This window comes from Lemur catta, chromosome 20 (assembly GCF_020740605.2).
Source record: "Lemur catta isolate mLemCat1 chromosome 20, mLemCat1.pri, whole genome shotgun sequence".
In the NCBI taxonomy this organism is placed as follows: domain Eukaryota; kingdom Metazoa; phylum Chordata; class Mammalia; order Primates; family Lemuridae; genus Lemur; species Lemur catta.
The window spans coordinates 2,327,501-2,345,000 of NC_059147.1; the positions used below are offsets into that span (position 1 = coordinate 2,327,501).

General features: G+C 57.7%; 1 long non-coding RNA gene across 1 annotated transcript; it reads right to left on the reverse strand.

Moving 5' to 3' along the window:
* Positions 1–12,576: 12,576 nt before the first annotated feature.
* Positions 12,577–12,941, reverse strand: LOC123625124. The gene is made up of 2 exons (XR_006730400.1): positions 12,900–12,941; positions 12,577–12,631 (listed from the first exon to the last, which is right to left on the reverse strand). It is a non-coding gene; the product is annotated as an uncharacterized LOC123625124 (long non-coding RNA).
* Positions 12,942–17,500: the final 4,559 nt, after the last annotated feature.

Consider the following 17,500-nt stretch of genomic DNA (forward strand, 5'->3'; position numbering starts at 1 on the left):
CACGCACGCACGCACCTCACAGGCCCCAGAGCCCGGCCCCGCCATCGCGGTCGCGGTCAGCTCCGGCCAAACGCTCTTCTTCCCGCGCACACGCGCGACCGTCCGCCCCCCAACGCCGTACGGCCCGCCACGCGGAGGCCCGCCGACCGTTCAAACGGGGGGCACGGCGCCGGGGGAACGCCGTCCACGGCCTTGGCGGCCAGGGCGACATCCCCCCCCTCGCGGCGAGGTCAGGTCCGGGCAGCGCAGTCGGGCGACCGCTCGTCGGGGGGCGGTCGGCAGCGGTGAGAGGAAGAGAGGGAGGAGCACCCTCGGTACAGGATGAGACGCCCCGCGAGGGTGAGGCACGAGGACCCGAGGGAGGCGAGACCTCCGCCGCGACCGGGCCACTGGGGAAACAACGCCACGGGATCCCACCGCCCCAAACTCGAGAGCGGTCCCGCAACGCGCCCGTGGCGCCGGCCGGCCCAAAAGCCTCCGGCAACCCCTCGACCCTCCCACGGGGCCACGGCCTCACCACCGGGGCCGTCCCAAGAGCGACCTCGGCCCTTCGGCCCTCAGCCCCCAACGCCGCCGCGCCTGATCCCATTCTCGTCCGTTCCCAATCCGGTCTCGCTCCGGGGAGCACCGCGCCCCCGTGGAACGACCCCCACACGTTGGCCGGGCGGTCCCCCCCAAGGCGCGGTCCACAGGCGCCAGCACGGGAGCACCCATCCATCCGCGGCCTGGCACGGGACCAGGTGGAGGACCGCACGCTCACAGGGGAGGGGGGGGCGTGAGACGGGCTCTACCGCCCCCATCCCCCAGCGCACACCGGGGCGACCCGCGGCCGCGGCACGCAGCGCACACACGCGGGCGCCCTTCACGGCTGGAACGCCGGCCCGGCCCGGCGTGACCCTCCCCCGGAGTTCAGAGGGGGGGAGGCGCGGACCACGTTAGGCGAAGAGTGGCACTCGGCCCCCACCGCGGGGGCCGGCGGACCGCTCCACCCCCACGGCGGGGGAGGAGGGAACTCTGCCCACGCACAACTGGCAGCCGCAGGGGCGGCGGCTGACGACGCTCAGAGAGGCGGCGGGGCTGGGGCGGAATCCGACAAACCCCAGAAGAGGACACGCCTCCGCAGATCGCTAGAGAAGACGCTTTCTCGCCGAAGGTGGATCTCGCCCCCGACACCCGGTCGCCCCCGTCAGGGCCCCGGGGCGGAGGCGCTCGGGCACGCCCCCCGGTGGGGGGGGGTGGGGGGGTCTGCGGTACAGGGTAAAACAAAAACGCACGGTTGGCAACTCCCGAGCGTTCACGGTCGGGGGCCCCTCTCGTCCAGAAACCACCTCGGCTTCGAGAGGAACACTCTCCCGTCGGTACGGGAGAGGGGTCACCGAGGCAGACCAGGCCCGGGGTAGAGGCCCCCCACCACGATCGCCCGCGCGACCCTGCGGCAACACCGCTCGCGCGCAGGGAGGGAAGGGCACGAGCCGCGCGCACGCCTCCGGCAGTCCGCCACGCACACATCGTGGGGACGCCGAGACAAACACCCCCCCCGCCCGCCCACGCGGCGCAGGGGGGGATGCCTCTTCAGCTTACCCGCCTCGACCCCCCCTTCATCAGCCCAAGCAAACTGCTCGGGAGGAGCGTACCCAACGCGGCGGACGCTGCAGCGGCCACCAGAGGGGGACGCCGGGAACGAGGACGACAACCACCACTCGGTTTTCGGGCACCTTGGGGAACGGCCCGGTGCGCTCCAGGGGCACCGCAAAAGGGCCACGCAAGACCCAGCAGCCGCGCGCCAAACGGGGCGCGCGCGACCGGGCGGGCGGGACGCCCCTCCCCATCCGTCGCGGGGAGGGGTGACCCCGGCCAGGCAACGGCCCACAAAGGGCGAGCGAGGGCTGCCCGCTGCGTCAACAACAGGACCCACGACCCCCCCCGCCCAACGCCAGGAGGCCGAGGGCGGGGCGAGCGAGGGCGGGCCGGATAGTCTCGCACCCGGCGCCTCCCACCCACCGCCCACAGGTGGGCGGTGGAGAGGCTAGGTGCCCGCGGGCAGAACGAGAAGAGCGGCCCCCATTCACCACGAATGGGCCCGTCCCTCGCCTGGCACGCGGCTTAAGGCCCGGGAGAGCGCGACGTCACCACATCGATCAGGCCCCGTAGGACGGGGGAAGGGTCGGGGAGGCCAGTCAGGCCAGCGAGGACAGCGATCAGAGGAGCGCCCGCTTCAGCCTCGCCGGCCCCCGTCTCCGGAGGAGGACGGCAGACAACCCAGACACGAAGACCGCCTGACACGCAACGGCACAGAAGCCAGCTGGGTAAGGGGGAGGATTGCCGCAAACGCCCCCCGGGGCGCCGTCCCTCGAGGGGCCAGAGACCAACCCAAGAGGGCGAGCAGCCCCGCCGGGACACTCCGACGCCCTAAGAGCCGGCGCGCGGGCCCAGGCGGTCGAGCTCAAAGGGAACACGGCAGGGCGCCGGGTCACCAGGAACCCGGAACCCTGTCGCCGTGCGGAGGCCCAACCCCTCCGGCGACAGTCACCGGAGGACAGCGTGTCAGCACTAACCTGGCGGCGGAAGATGACGATATGAGGTGATCAAAAACACGGTGCAGGGTGGCGGGGACCGAGCCACTTGACCACGCCTGCCCCTACGACACTCGACACGGCCACCTGTCCCCAGCAGGTGCCCAGGGCCAGCAGACGAGGGGCACTCAGGGACATCTGGTCGACCCCCAGGACCCGCGGACCACTCCCCCCGTGGCGTAGAGGGTCGGGGAGGCCCTCGCCGGGCACGCGCGCCACCCCGGCCCCCGCACGGGGACTCGTGGAGGAGAGAACATCGGGACGGGACCGCCGCGGCCCGACAGGGGTCGCCCTCGCCGGCCACCCGCGCCACCCGGGCGGGGCCCGGTCCCCGGTCCCCGGCCCCAGCACAGGGGGGACTCATGGAGGAGAAAACATCGGGACGGGACCGCTGCGGCCCGACAGGGGTCGCCCTCGCCGGCCACCCGCGCCGCCCAGGGCCCGGTCCGTGCCCCCAGAGTAGGACTCGGAAGAAGCCACGGACGACTGGGATCCCGCGAGGGACCCAGCCACCCGTGCCACTCACAGGGCTGTCCCTGCCTCTTGAGCGGGACCCAGGGAAAAGCGGCAGGAAAGGCGAGGCCGTGGGAGAGGGAGAGGGACAGGCATGCACGGGACGGCGGCCGTTCGCCGGACACCCTCCTCTCCCGTCCACGTGCGCCGTCTCCTTCCTGTCCCCGCGGGGCGGGGAGGGTCTTGCCAGAGCGGCCACAGCGTGCTGGTCGACCCGCCCGGGCAGCCCCGCCAGCCCCGCCAGCCCCGCCAGCCGCCTGGCCGGCTGAGCCCGGAAGCGCGGCGACAACGTCCTCCTACGACAGCCCTGCGGGCCCAAGCTTCGCCTCACAGACGTCCCAGCCGGCGTCCCGGCACGAGCCAGATGGCCCTGAGAAGGCTGCTTGCTTCCCGGAACCCAGCCTCCGTCACAGCGGGGACTGTCCCCTGCTTTGCCTGCCGCACCGAAGATTCAGAGGACAAGAGCCTTCTAGAAAAGCGGCCGCCAGGTGGAGCCCGACCACAACCGGCGCCAGCCACCAGAGGTCTGCTGCAAATCACGGGGCAACCCTCCGGAGCCCATCATTTCAGAGTCCAGAAGGTCCCCCGAGGGCATCAAACACAGTCCCCCCTACTCCCCACGGAAGCCATCGACAGAGGACGGGTCAGTCTAGGGCCACACCACCCTGAACGCGCCCGATCTCGCCTGATCGGGGAAGCTAGGCAGGCCCCAGCGTGGCTAGCACTGGGATCAAAGAAAGGATGGGTCGACCCGACCACCGAAATCGTCCACCAAACCCGTCTCTGCACAGACCACGACATAGCCGAGAGACAGACAGGCAGACCCAGAAAGAGGGAAAGAGAGAAAGGAAAAGAAGAGAGAGAGAAGAGACAGAGAAACGGAGAGAGAAAGTCAGAAAGAAGAAAACAGTGAATAAGAAAAGACAGGAAGCGGGGGGAGAAAGGAAAAGGAAAAGGAAGGAAGGGAAGGCGATAGGAAACACAGAAAGACAGAAGGAAAGAAGAAATAAGGAAAGAAAAGACAGGCAGAAAGAAAGAGAACGAGAGGACGGAAGGAAGGAAGGAGAAAGAAAGAGGGAAAGAAAGAAAAGAAGAGAAAAAGAAAGGAAATTAAAAGAGAAAAAGAAACAAGAATACGGAAAGAGGGAAAGAGAAAAAGATAGAGAGAAGGAAGGAGAGAGAGAGAGAGAGAGAGAGAGAGAGAGAAAGCAGAGAAAGACACAGAGAGAAAGAAGGAAGGAAGAACGGAAAGACAGAAAGAAGGAAGGAGAGAGAAAGGAGAGAATGAGAAAGAAGGAAGGTAGGAAAGCAGAAAGGGGGAAGAAAGATGGAAAAAAGAGAGACAGAAAGACAGGATAACAGGAGCAAGGAAGAAAGGAAAGAAAAATGGAAAGAAATGGAAGGAAGGAAGGAAGGAAGGAAGGAAGGAAGGAAAGACTCGGCCGGGCACGCTGGCTCACGCCTGTAATCCTAGCACTCTGGGAGGCCGAGGCGGGCGGATCGTTTGAGCTCAGGAGTTCGCGACCAGCCTGAGCAAGAGCGAGACTCCCGTCTCTACTAAAAAGAGAAAAAAAATTATACGGACAGCTAAACACACACACACACACACACACACACACACACGCACCACACACACACACACACACACACACACACACCACACACACACACACACACACACACACACACACCGGGTCATAACTCTGTAGTCCGCGTGAGTGAGGCCCGGACAGTGCTAGTAGCTTTCCAAGTGGTCAAAAAGAATGCACAATAACTGGACTGTGGCCCGTCTGGACGCTGTAAAGGCCCACTTGAAAACTTACGCTCGCTCGCTAGGTGACCGACGTCCGCTTGACCTGTGTCTGTAACTGGAAATATGTACCTTGCAGAGATAAAAACAAAGCAACTAACTTGTAACTAAGTGTTTAAACTTTCCAGCTGCCCGTTGTGCTTGCTTAACGCCTGAAAGAACGTTCCTTAATTGGTGCTATCTGTTTGTAAACCTGCTCACTTAAAGACTGTCACCGAAACGGGGCCCGAGGCTGGTCCCAGACCCCACAGCTGTGGAGTAGGTGGTATAATGTTGTTTCAACCGCCGCCGTGCCTAAAGGCACGTAGCCTAAAGTCACGTAGCTGTAGCTTAGGATAGTATGAAACCTTCCTGGTTTTTTTCGGCTCAGGGCCATTCTCTGTACCCGCACCCTAACAGGGCAGGGGGGTGGTCGCCGGTCAGCTAATAAAGACTCATGACTTGGCTCAATTCGGTCTCTAGGTGGTCCTGTCTCGCACTCCGTACCATAACAGACGCCCTATCGGTTCAACCCAGCTCTGAAGGAAAGAAATGCCGAGCGTTCCACTAGCTGGAGGAAGGCAGAACGCACCTCTGCCTTCCTCTGAGGGCACGTCTGAGTGAAGGGGTCTTTCCCCCTGCCCGCCACCCCAACCCCCTCATCCCGGACCATACCACACCCGGCCTCGGCCTCCTCGGCCCGCCCCACCGGGCCCCATCACGGCCTCTGGAGCCCGGGCTCTCTCTCCCGGCACTGCTCCCCGCCCCCACCCCGGGACCTGAGATCCAGGGCCTCTGACTCCCAGGCCTCCCAGCTGTCTTGACTTACAGACTCAGTGTCTGCTCTGCCGGAGGGACCTCTTGCTGCGGGGCTTCTCGGGCTGACCCTCCGGGACCCAGGTGGCTCTCGGTGGCTGCATCTGAGGCCGAGCCATCCTGGCCTCGGCCACCCGTCTAACGGGCGCCCCCCCATCCGCGTGGCCACCCGCGTCAGGTTTCGGTGCTGTAGTGCCACCCTGCCTCCCTTCCGGGGGGAATCCCACGCTGCCGTGGGCCCATTATGACCAAGAAGCTGCACCTGTGGGTCTGCCCCGTTTCCCCCCCCTCCACACACACACACACGTCACCCCCCAGTCCCCCCACAGTGGTTAGGAAGAAGGCAAAACTTCCTGGTACAAGGGTTGAACTGAAGGGGCGAGTGAGTGGCCACCTGGCAGGGGCATCCCATCAGATGGCTGAAGAAGTCAGACGCCGCCGAGTGCAGAAATGTCACGGAACTTGGGGTGCCACTGCCCTGCTGAGATAGGGCCGGGGCAGGCTTTAAAAGGCTAAAATTCTCCCTGCCTTTGGTACGTTGATACAGAACCCACGGTCCTTTCTAATTTTTGATTCCCGGAGAGGCAGGAAGTATTCCGAACGGCCACGCCATGGCTTTTCTAAATTGCCCACAAGGCCTTCTCCGACCCAGCGGGACAGGGCTTTGCTTTGGTGTTACATCGTGGTAAAAGAGACATCTCACAGCAGTGACCGTGTCCATCGACTTCGTCGGCGCGCTCAGGCTCGCAGTCCCACTTTTCAGACAAGCCTGGATGGCTACTCCGAGTCACTCTTTGCCAAAGGCCAGCCACTCCCCCCCCCCCCCCCCGCCTCGCATCTCCCATTTGGCCACCGCAACCCTTCATCCCCGTGAAGTGTGCTCCTGTCTGTACACCTACTCCGTCGGCGGGTGGGGGGGAGGGGGCCGGAGCAGGCCCACCACCTTGAGTGTGTGGAACAGGGCTGAGGATTTCCTAAGGGAAGAAAGAGGGTGGGGAGAGCGAGAGAGCTGCTCCTCCTCCTCCTCCTCCTCCTCCTCCTCGTGAAACTCGCAGATGATTGAGGATAAACAGGCCTGCACGGGAGGGAGGGAGGGAGGGAGGGTGCCGAGTCTGCACCACAGAAAATGGCCTTGTGGGGGGGGGGGGCGGGGCGGGGAAGAGGGCAGAAAGCTTTTCCGTCTTTTTAAAACTTCCCCCAGGCTTTTGGGAACTTACAGCCTGGCCTGCATCCCTGAGGCACGTTAACTCTTTGGTTATAACTCCAGGTGGCCCCCCAGGGTGGGCGGCCCACGGAGTCCACAGGCTTTCTTCTCAGCAGAGACGGGGGGGGGGGGGGGGGGGCCACGGGACGATTAGAACGGTTAACTGCAGTAATTGCCTGAAGCTGAGAACCAACCCTCCCTCCTTTAAAACCTCTGTATTTCTGCCTAGGCCTATGTTCAGGAAATTTGGGGGTTTGAGACTGAGAAGCTCTACCCTATTTATTTCCTCCTCTGCCAGCAAAGTAGACTCTCTCTTTCCTTACTCCTCATACCGCTTGTCCTCGTTATTCGGCCTCGTGGACAAGCGGCTGAGCTTTTCGGTAGCCAGTCCACACCCCAGGGTGGAGGGGTCCAGTCCACCCCGGTCCAGACCTGGGCCCTTCCTGCCTCCTTCCCAAGAGGATCTGCTTGGCAGCCCAGCCCCCTCGGACTGGGCCACAAGGAGGACACAAAGTGAGGACCCAGCCCCCCACGGTAGTGGCGGTGGCAGTTCTCCAAGGGTTCGGGGCTTTGGCTGACGCAGGAGACGGAGGGGGACTGATTTCTTTAGCGCCCACCCCGCCCCCAAGTGACCGACCTACGCTCCCTCCCCTCCCCCGTGCGCCGGGCCGCGGCCCCGAGGCAGGCCGGGAAGCGGCAGCTCGCGGGGCGGGGTCGCGGCTGAAAGCGGTTCCGCCCGCGAGAAGTCCGAGGCGGCTACGTGCGAACGCGCACGCGCACGCGCACGCGCAGTCAGCGCGTTGAGTCGGGGCGGGGGCGGGGGCGGGGGCGGGGGCGGGGGCGTGGCAAACGGCGGAAGGGCCCCGCCGGGGGCACGGCCACCTGTGCGGCCGGCCGGGCTAGGGGGTTTCCTCTTGGGTCGGGAGCTCGTTCCCCGCCCCCAGGCCGCAGGCAATCTCGAGGGGGCAGAAGCACGACTGGCTGGGCACCTCCTCGGGCGAAGCGGTCGCGGTGGCTGGGTGACGTGGGGCCGAGACGAGTCTCGTTCTGGGAGCGGCACCTCCCCCACGCGCCTCTCCTCTTGGGCCTTTCCGCCCGGGCTCCGGCCCCAGGGGAGGGGAGGAGTGGGGGCAGGGAGACGACCTCAGGGAGGGGCCGGACCAACCGAAGGAAAGCTGTTCGTGAACTCGTGTATCTTTCCCAGGGAAACACCATTTCTGGAGTGTATGAACTAAAATAAAATCTTAAGCCGCCCTCCGCCCGCCACCGCCTGCGTCAGACCCGTCCCGTGGTTGGCCCAGGGAACCCTAGAAAAACCTTTAAACCTGAGCTGCTGCCCTCAAGGACAGGGGAGGTCAGACACCCCTCCCTGATGGAGTCAGTTTTTGTCACAATGAGATACTGAATGCCCGACGGGCCTAAGGCCGGGCAAGACCAAGCTTAACGCATGCATATCTAGCAGGCCAACCGTTTACTGAACTACAGAGCACTTGAGTTTGGGGTAAACTGTCCCAGTGGCTTGTCTGTGATTAGCAGACATCCTTGTCTTAACTGAAAACGTGATGCAAAGCCTTTAGGCAGAGGTTCATTTATGTCATCGATTGCAAATCAAAGAATCTTTAAACCCAGCTGCAAACCCGTAAACACCGCGCCCCCCCCCTCCCCAACTGCCAGATGTCCTGCCTTTGGAGGCCAGACCGATGTACCCCTTCCGTGTATCGATTTGTGATTTTTACATGTAATTCCTGTCTCCCTAAAATGTAGGAAGCCAAACCGTAACCCGCCCCGCCGCCACGGGTCCGCTCGCTCGAGGCTTCTTGGGTGTAGCTCTCTGGGCCACGATCACGGACGTTGGGCTCGGAATAAAACTCTCTAAATTATTTTGCAGTGCAGTGATTCGGGGTTCTTTTCCATCGACGAGTCCATCGTGTTCACATTATTTTAGCCGTGGGAGCTTTTTCTTTTATAGTATGTCTGATCCCGATCGCTAGCCAGGTATTCATTGGTAATTTTGGTTGGCGGTGGTGCTCAAGCTTGTCTTCGTACATCCCAAATTGGCGTAAGCCACCGTGAATCTGTTTTACACCTTCCAAGAGCTAGCGCTTATTGCCGTATCATAACCAGGGCTCTCACGGCAATTTTTCCTTCTTTTTTTTCTTTTTTTCTTTTGACAGGCTCTCACTCTGTTTCCCACACTAAAGTGCAGTAGCATCATCGTTGCTCACTGCAACTTCAGACTCCTGGCCTCAAGCGAGCCTTTCGCCTAGGCTTCCCAAAGTGCTAGGATGGAGTTTTATTTTTCTCTGTGACACCCTGGGAGGAAATATCTTTTAGGGTCACGGGGTCAGAAATTTAGATCTCTTCTTTGAACTCATGGTAGGGGCTAATTGGGATTTTCAGTGGGTACACATAGGCCACTTGTAATTTCACCAGTACTCCCCATTGCTTGTCATCTATTCAGGCGGTGAACTCTTATCTCTTTCCCTATCATCTACTGTGCAAACGGGTTGGCCACAAGGATAATTTGAATATCAGATTCAGAGCACAAATAATTAAGGTCCTGTAGCGTTAATAAGTAAAAGGGGCCACATACAAACCTGTGGAAGTCTGTGTCCATTCTTTTTTTTTTTTTTTTTTTTTTTTCCCCCGAGACAGAGTCTCACTCTGTTGCCCGGGCTACAGTGAGTGCCGTGGTGTCAGCCTACCTCACAGCAACCTCAGACTCCTGGGCTCAGTCGATCCTCCTGCCTCAGCCTCCCGAGGAGCTGGGACTACAGGCATGCGCCACCATGCCCGGCTATTTTTTCCTATCTATTTTTAGTTGTCTGACTAATTTCCTCCTATATTTTTAGTAGAGATGGGGGGGGGGGGGTGTCTCACTCTTGCTCGGGCTGGTCTCGAACTCCTGACCTTGAGCGATCCTCCCACCTCGGCCTCCCAGAGTGCTAGGTTTACAGGCCTGCCTGAGGCAACGCGCCCGGCCTGTGTCCATTCTTTAATGTTGTGTGTCGCTCAGTTATGAAAAGGCAAGGGAACATAAAATCCGAGTTTTAGGGATAACTTACAGGCTCGGTATTCTTCCCCCCCACCCCCCACCCCACCCCCGGCATCCTCTAAGCCTATGTGAATATCAAGGAGGGTAAAAAAAACCCAGTGTTCTCAGTTCAGGGCCCGACATCTGTGTCCAGAGTAAAAATTGAGCGTCCTATTACACCTTTATTTCCCTTTGGTCTGCTAAGGCCCAACTCGGCAAAGAGGTCACCGTTTATTCTCTTTGCTAAAATCACACGTGCCCTAGTCTGTCTGCTTTGTCTCCTTTAGGGATAATCATCCAAACTTACCCGGGCCCCTCACAGCCTCATGACAATAGGCCTCCTTGGTTTACTGAAATAGAAAATACCGGCTCATCAGCAATGTTTGATCGGTTGCTTCAGAAACAAACGTTGCTCTGCTTTCTTTACTATGTTTTTTTTTTTTTTTTTTTTTTTTTTTCCTTCTTTCTTCCATCAGACCCAATCCGATATAGGTGGGAGAGAAGGTAACCGGAGCCTCTTGAAAAACCGAAGTGAACCAAAGCGAGCTCACAGATTCAGATAGAAATCAGGAGGAAGAAAAATTGGGAGATAACATAGATTTTTCTGTCCAGCGGGTGTTCTCTCACTTAAATTTTACCAGAAGCGTTAGGTAGGGTGAGGATAATTGTGACAAACAGTGTTCTCCTTGGACAGATAAGGAGGAGGCAGGCTCAGAGTGACGAGTAACCGGGGCCCAAATATATCGCTAATGAGCATCATAGTGTGTTCCCGGGTTACACTGTTTTGTGAGGCTCAAAAGGTTTGGGGTGCGCGTGCGCGGGCATCCGTGTGCGTCCGCCATCCTAGGTGTTCCAGTAAAACCGATGTAAGGTAGGATTTCCCATACCTTCGATGATTTCATGTCCTGCAGGAACATAATGTTCCGGGATCAGGTTTTTATTCTGCCTTCTGTGCCTCATGCTCAACATGCCTGTGGCTTTACAGCCGAGACTTGCTCAGGAGGAGCCTATTCTCATCTTCTGGGAGGTTCTACTAATCTTTAAAAGACAAGGACGTAGGAAGATGATCCTATAACAACGACTGTGACCACGATGACAGGCTTACCGCTTGCCACGCGAGCTTCTGTGTGCTTTGCCTGCATTCGCTTTTTCACTCTGCACCATATCCCTGTGGGGTAGGCACCATTATTTCCCCATTTGCAGATGAAGAGGCTGAGGCACAAGGGGATCTATGACTCCCCGAGTTACCGGAAACGGAGTGTCATCCAGGTAGCCGGTCCAGGCCCCCTGGGTCTGCAGCCACTCTGCCGTGCTGATTCTGAGCCTGACCATTTCGTCACCGGTGGCTCCCTGAGAACCTTGACTCGGCCCCCTTCCTCGGTTGAGTTGGGAAACGTATCCATGTGTGTGTTATTTCTCTCCCTCCCTCTCCCTCCTCCCCCGCCTCCGTTTTAGTTTTTATTTATTTATTTATTTATTTATTTATTTATTTGTTTGTTTGTTTGTTTGTTTGTTTGTTTGTTTGTTTTGAAAAGTGCATAGAACGATGAAAGCTTTAAAAGTAGGAAAAACCTTACAGAATAAATAAGGACACAAAGAAAGAAGACATCCAGGCCGGGCGCGGTGGCTCACGCCTGTCATCCTAGCACTCTGGGAGGCCGAGGCGGGCGGATCGTTTGAGCTCAGGAGTTCGAGACCAGCCTGAGCAAGAGCGAGACCCCGTCTCTACTAAAAATAGAAAGAAATTATCTGGCCAACTGAAAATATATATACATAAAAATTAGCCGGGCATGGTGGCGCATGTCTGTAGTCCCAGCTACTCGGGAGGCTGAGGCAGTAGGATCGCTTAAGCCCAGGAGTGTGAGGTTGCTGTGAGCTAGCTAGGCTGACGCCACGGCACTCACTCTAGCCCGGGCAATAAAGTGAGACTCTGTCTCAAAAAAAAAAAAAAAGAAAGAAAGAAAGAAGACATCTGTGTACGACAGTGCAATGTGTTTGTGTTTTAAGTCGTGGTGTTACAAAAGAGTCCAAAAGGTTAAAAAAGAAAAAAAAAAAAAAAAAAAAGGAAAGGAAAGAAAAGGAAAAGGAAAAGGAAAAAAAAAAAAAAAACAACGTGGGAAAGTTTATGAAGTGAAAACACTTACAGTAAGCTAAGGTTAATGTATGACTGAAGAAAGAAATTTCTGAAGGTAAATGTCGTGTGTGGCCTAAGCGTCCGGGGTTTATAAAAAGCTACGGTAACGTCCTAGGCCTTCACATTCACTCACCACTCACCGCTAACTCACAGACTCACCCAGAGCGACCTCCCGCCCGCCCTGCGAGCTCCATTCACCGCGAGTGCCCTGGCCGGGTAGGTGTCCCACTGCACAAAAACCTATCAGACCGCGTTTCTTCCACTATTATAAGTAGTCGTACATTCTTTTAGGACCGTAGCCGTAGGGTACACCTCCAGGCATAGTTACAGGGTGGGAGAGGAGGGAAGAGGCCATTCTTCACGTATCGTTGGGTAGCACGGGGGCAGGGGAGGCAGTTTCCTCCTGCTCCTCCTCGTCCCCCTTCTCCCTTGTTTTGCTTCTTCCTTGTTTTCTCTTTGTTCCTCTCCCAGTTCCCCCTTCCATCGTCTTGACGGATTTGGATGAGACGTAGACATTTTCCATGTCAGGCTTTACTCATACCGAGGGAGTAGGAGAAAAGTAAGCCGCCTACCATGACACAAGGGAACGGAAGTTTGTGAGCCGTTGACTGCTGTGGCATTCTGACACTTGGTGTTTTTCAGGACATTCTATATTTCTGCTATCCCACTAGAATGTATCCCCTTGATCACTACCGTGTACCCCCATCCCAGCTTTTTCGTGAGCCACCCTCAACGGCCGTGACAATGTGGTGCGGGGACTCCCCTCCGTCTGGTGCCTCACACTCGCACATTTGGGGTTTCGTATCAGGATAGCAAAGTGATCGCCTTTCAATAACCTGGCTGGCCACGGTGGCTCATGCCTGTGACCCCAGCAACTTGGGAGGCAGAGACGGGAGCATGACTTGAGCCCAGCAGCCGGAGACCAGCCTGGGTAACACGATGAGACCTCGTCTCTACCAAGAAAATATAAAAAAAGAAAAATTATGCCGGGTGTGGCAGCACAGCATTTGCCTAGAGTCCCAGCTACTCAGAAGGCCGAGGCAGAGAGGATCACTTGAGCCCTGGATTTGGAGCTTGCCGTGAGCTACAATCAGGCCAAGGCGGCCTGGCTGGGAGAGGACAGAGTGAAAGGAATCCTGTCTCAAAAAAAAAAAAAAAAAAAGGAAAAGAAAAAAAAGAAAAAAGAAAAGAGGAAAGAAAGTAAAAACAAAACAAGACCGATAAGACAGCTTAGAAGTCTCGGTGTTACCGAAAGCTGGGCCACTTGCCCACGAGGCCAAATAAGGAGGACAAGCCGTGTGACGAGGAAGGAAAGAGAGAGTCTATTTTGCCGGTAAAGGAGGAAATAAGGTAGACCTTCCCATCTCAAGCCCCCAGATTTCCCGAACATAGGGCTAGGCAGAAATAGAGAGCTTTTAAAGGGCGCGCGGGGGGGTGGGTGGGTGGGAGCCTGTGGTCCTCAGCTTTAGCAACGATTGCGGTTAATGATTTCAATCGTCCAGGCTCTGCCAAAAACAAAGCCTGTGAACTCTGTGAACTCTGCCGGCCGCCCACCTGGGGGGCAGGGGACCACTTGGGAGTTTTAAGAAAAGATTTAACCTGCCTTGGGGACGTAGGCCAGACGACGAGTTCCCAAAAGTTGGTGGGGGGGGGGGGGGAGGAGAGGGTAAAAGGACAGAACATCTTTCCGTCCTTTTTTGGTTTCTTCTTTTTTCCCCCCTAGGTACCAAAAGATAGGAGCCCGATGCCGAAAAGAAATAGGTAAGGGCGCCCACGTGCACACGCAGAGATATACCATCGAATACGTCGTGTTGACAGTGTTTCTGAGTCGGGGAAACCGGAAGATGATGGGGAAGTATCACGAGCAACTTCGTATTTCTCCCAGGACGGGAAAATGGACCCGAAGAGAAAAATGCATCGCTCTCGGCGTAGGATAAAAAGCTACATCTTGTTATATAATATGAGGCATTCTGTGCTTTAAATTTTTATCCGAGATGATATTCAGTAAGCCTAAAAAACAAGATAAAACGGAAACAAACAAAAGGGCAAACAACAACAACAACAACAACAACAACAACAAAAGAACTACGGGCAGAGGCCTATGGTCCCGGGAGGAGGGAGGGAGCGGGAGGAGGGGCGCCTCCCGCAGACAACAGGGCGGGTGGGCGGAGACCCGCCAGAGGCTAGGGCTGCCTCGGGCGGGGCCCAGAGCTGCGGGCCCAGGAAGAAGAGAGTGGGACCGGACCGTGCTCTACTCCCCGCGGCTGATCCGAACCACGCCCCGCCCTCCACCCACCCACACACACACACACACACACACACACACACACACACACACACACACCACACAAAACCCCCACCCCACCCCCACCCCCGCCCGGGGAGTCAGCTCTTAAACTCCCAACGTCACCTGACTTTCCCCGATCCCGATCCCGATGGCTGATCAAAGTGGCCGCTAGGTGACACCCGACAACCGGTGCCAGTGTCAGCCTGAAAAGAAGGGACCCTATGACGGGGGTGGGGAGGGGTGGGGGTGGGGCGCACAGTGGGCGGCCCGGCCAGCTCCCCTTCCTCCTTGGAGCGGATCGGATCATCTGGAACTTGGAACTTTATCCCGAGAGGAGAGAGTGACACTGGGTGTGTGCTAGAAGCCGGAGGGTTGGGACAGGGACCTACCCGAGAGAGAAGTAGAGTACAGGGAGTTTCAGAGTTGACCCACTCACGATCTCAAGGCCCGGTCAGTACAAGCGTGGCAATATCTGTCACTGTGGAATGAACACTTGGTACCAAAGACCTTTGTCTCTGCTGGCCCCCTGTGCCCAGGGGGGCACGTGGCCAGAATCTGACATCCTAAATGTCTTCTTAGAAAGAATTTGGGGGTGGGGGCGGGGGCGGGGGCGAGGGCGAGAGACAGAAAAAGAAAAGAAAGGGGCAAGAAACGGCTGCCACAAAACTATCAGAACAGATAAGCGATCGATGGGGCCTATCCGGTGACGTTCTTTCCCTACCCAGAGACCGACTTAACATAGCTGGTGTCACTGCAGTCGGGCCACGTTCCGGTGGACACGGAGAGTCGAGGGAGAGCCGGGGATAGACTCTCACGCTCCGCACCGTCTCTCGTGGCAGCGGGAAGGCGGAGGGTGGCTGAGGGTTCTATGCTCCTTTATCACACACCGTCAGGTCAGGTAAAATGGCGGACAGATTTCCAATGTTTCGAGAAAGGAAGAGCACTCACTCGTGCAGGCCATCTACGTGTACGTGGGAGAGTGTCCCCGAGAGTGGCTTTAAGAGCCGGGATGTGCCTAGGCCGAGAAGGTACACGGTCCCGAGTGGGAACGGTCCGTCCCATAGAGTCAGTCGGTAGGAGGCCACCTGTCGAGATGGAACTCCCCCCCCCCACCGCCACCGTCTTCCCCTTCCGCTCCCCCCCACCCCCGCACCCGCACCCGCACCCCAGAGCGCACAGACTCAGAACGGAGTCACTGGGTGCCAGTGCCCCGCCCGGGTGCTGCATCATTCAACCGAACTGGGAAACAGGTGGGCTTTCGGACCCTCGGGAGGGAGCTTCACGGCGGGCGGACAGATCAGAAGGGGCCCGGCTCCCTTGAGTGGGCAGGCTGGGGACGGTCGGTGGGGACCCTTGAGGCAACGTCGGGGACATCTATGTGGCGGTCCGAAGCTAGCGTCTGAGAAATCGTCCCGAAAGAATGATGGCGTACACAGATCCCCTCCGTCCAAGAAGCGAGCTTCATTTCTAGAGGAGGGCCACCCACGCGGGGGAACCGTAGGCTTCCCGTAGACATTCTCTTCAAAAGGGTATTCACTCGGTGGAGTGAAAATCCGAAGATCGCTGTCTTCTGACACAGCTGCAGAGAAAAGACGGCACCCAAATCAATGAAACACACACCTCCTCCCATCTGAACGAGCGCTCCGGACGGTCACGTAGGGAGAGCGACGGGCTCTCTCCCCACCCTGTGGTCTTCTACCTTTTGTTGCGGTTTTTTCCTTCAGTGGATAGAGGAAGAGACACGGGGGGGGGGGGGAGGGTCGCAGCCGGCCCGCGAGTGGGTTTATTATCCTCTGCGAGTACCAACACACGCCACCACCTAAGTGAAGGAACACGCCCGCGTCCCATGTCATGTGGCTCAATGCCTGGCAGATACTAGTCTTTGCAGACGTCTTCGTGACCGACAGGACGTCGCCTTAGACACGGACACATCTTGTTCCCCCCCCCCCCCCGAGGCTATAGGCGATTCTGTACCTCCTCGGGGTCAGGGCACGGTCTGCCTAGGCACCTACAACACGTGATGGCTCCGCCATGAGAACGAACTCCCGTGGCACGGGGGTGGGTGGGGGGGTCGGGTGCTGAAGGATTCGGCTGAGTGAAGGAACGTCACGGGATTCAGAGTGCCATCGGTGGGCTTGAGAGGCGAGCAGGGCAGGCTTTGAAAGGCTAAAATTCTCCCTGCCTTCCGTCTGTTAATACAGAACGTACAGGCCGGGCGCGGTGGCTCACGCCTGTCATCCTAGCACTCTGGGAGGCCGAGGCGGGAGGATCGCTCAAGGTCAGGAGTTCGAGACCAGCCTCAGCGAGAGCGAGACCCGCGCCTCTACTAAAAATAGAAAGAAATTATATGGACATCTAAAAATATATACAGAGAAAACTTAGCCCGGCACGGTGGCGCATGCCTGCAGTCCCAGCTGCTCGGGAGGCTGACGTAGGAGGATCGACTGAGCCCAGGATTCTGAGGTTGCTGTGAGCTAGGCTGACGCCACGGCACTCTAGTCTGGGCAACAGAGTGAGACTCTGTCTGTCTAAAAAAAAAAAAAAAAAAAAAAATATATATATATATATATATATATATATATATATATACATATATATACATATATATATACATATATATATATACATATATATATATATATTTATCTGTGTGTCTGTGTGTCGGTGTATACGTATACACACACACACACACACACACACACACACACACACACATATATAAAATTAGCCGGGCATGCTGGCGCATGTCTGTAGTCCCAGCTACTCGGGAGGCTGAGACAGTAGGATCGCTGAAGCCCAGGAGTCTGAGGTTGCGGTGAGCTAGGCTGACACCACGGCACTCAGTGTAGCCCGGGCAACGGAGGGAGACTGTGCCTCAAAAAAAAAAAAATAATAACAATAATAATCCCCCAATCGAACAAGGTATAGAAAAATTGTGGTGGTGGTGGTGGTGGTGGTGGTGGTGGTGTGGGGGTAGGGGGGCGGGGGGGCTGCTGGTGTGGGGGGTGCCGGTGCCGGTGCAGTCGTCATCATCCTACTATTAACACGGAGAGCAGAATGAAGGTCTGGGACATAAAGATCACACTCGGCTGAGGGAGCCACCGGTGGAGCGAGGGAATGTTTCTCCTACAGGACCAGTATTTCCTTTGC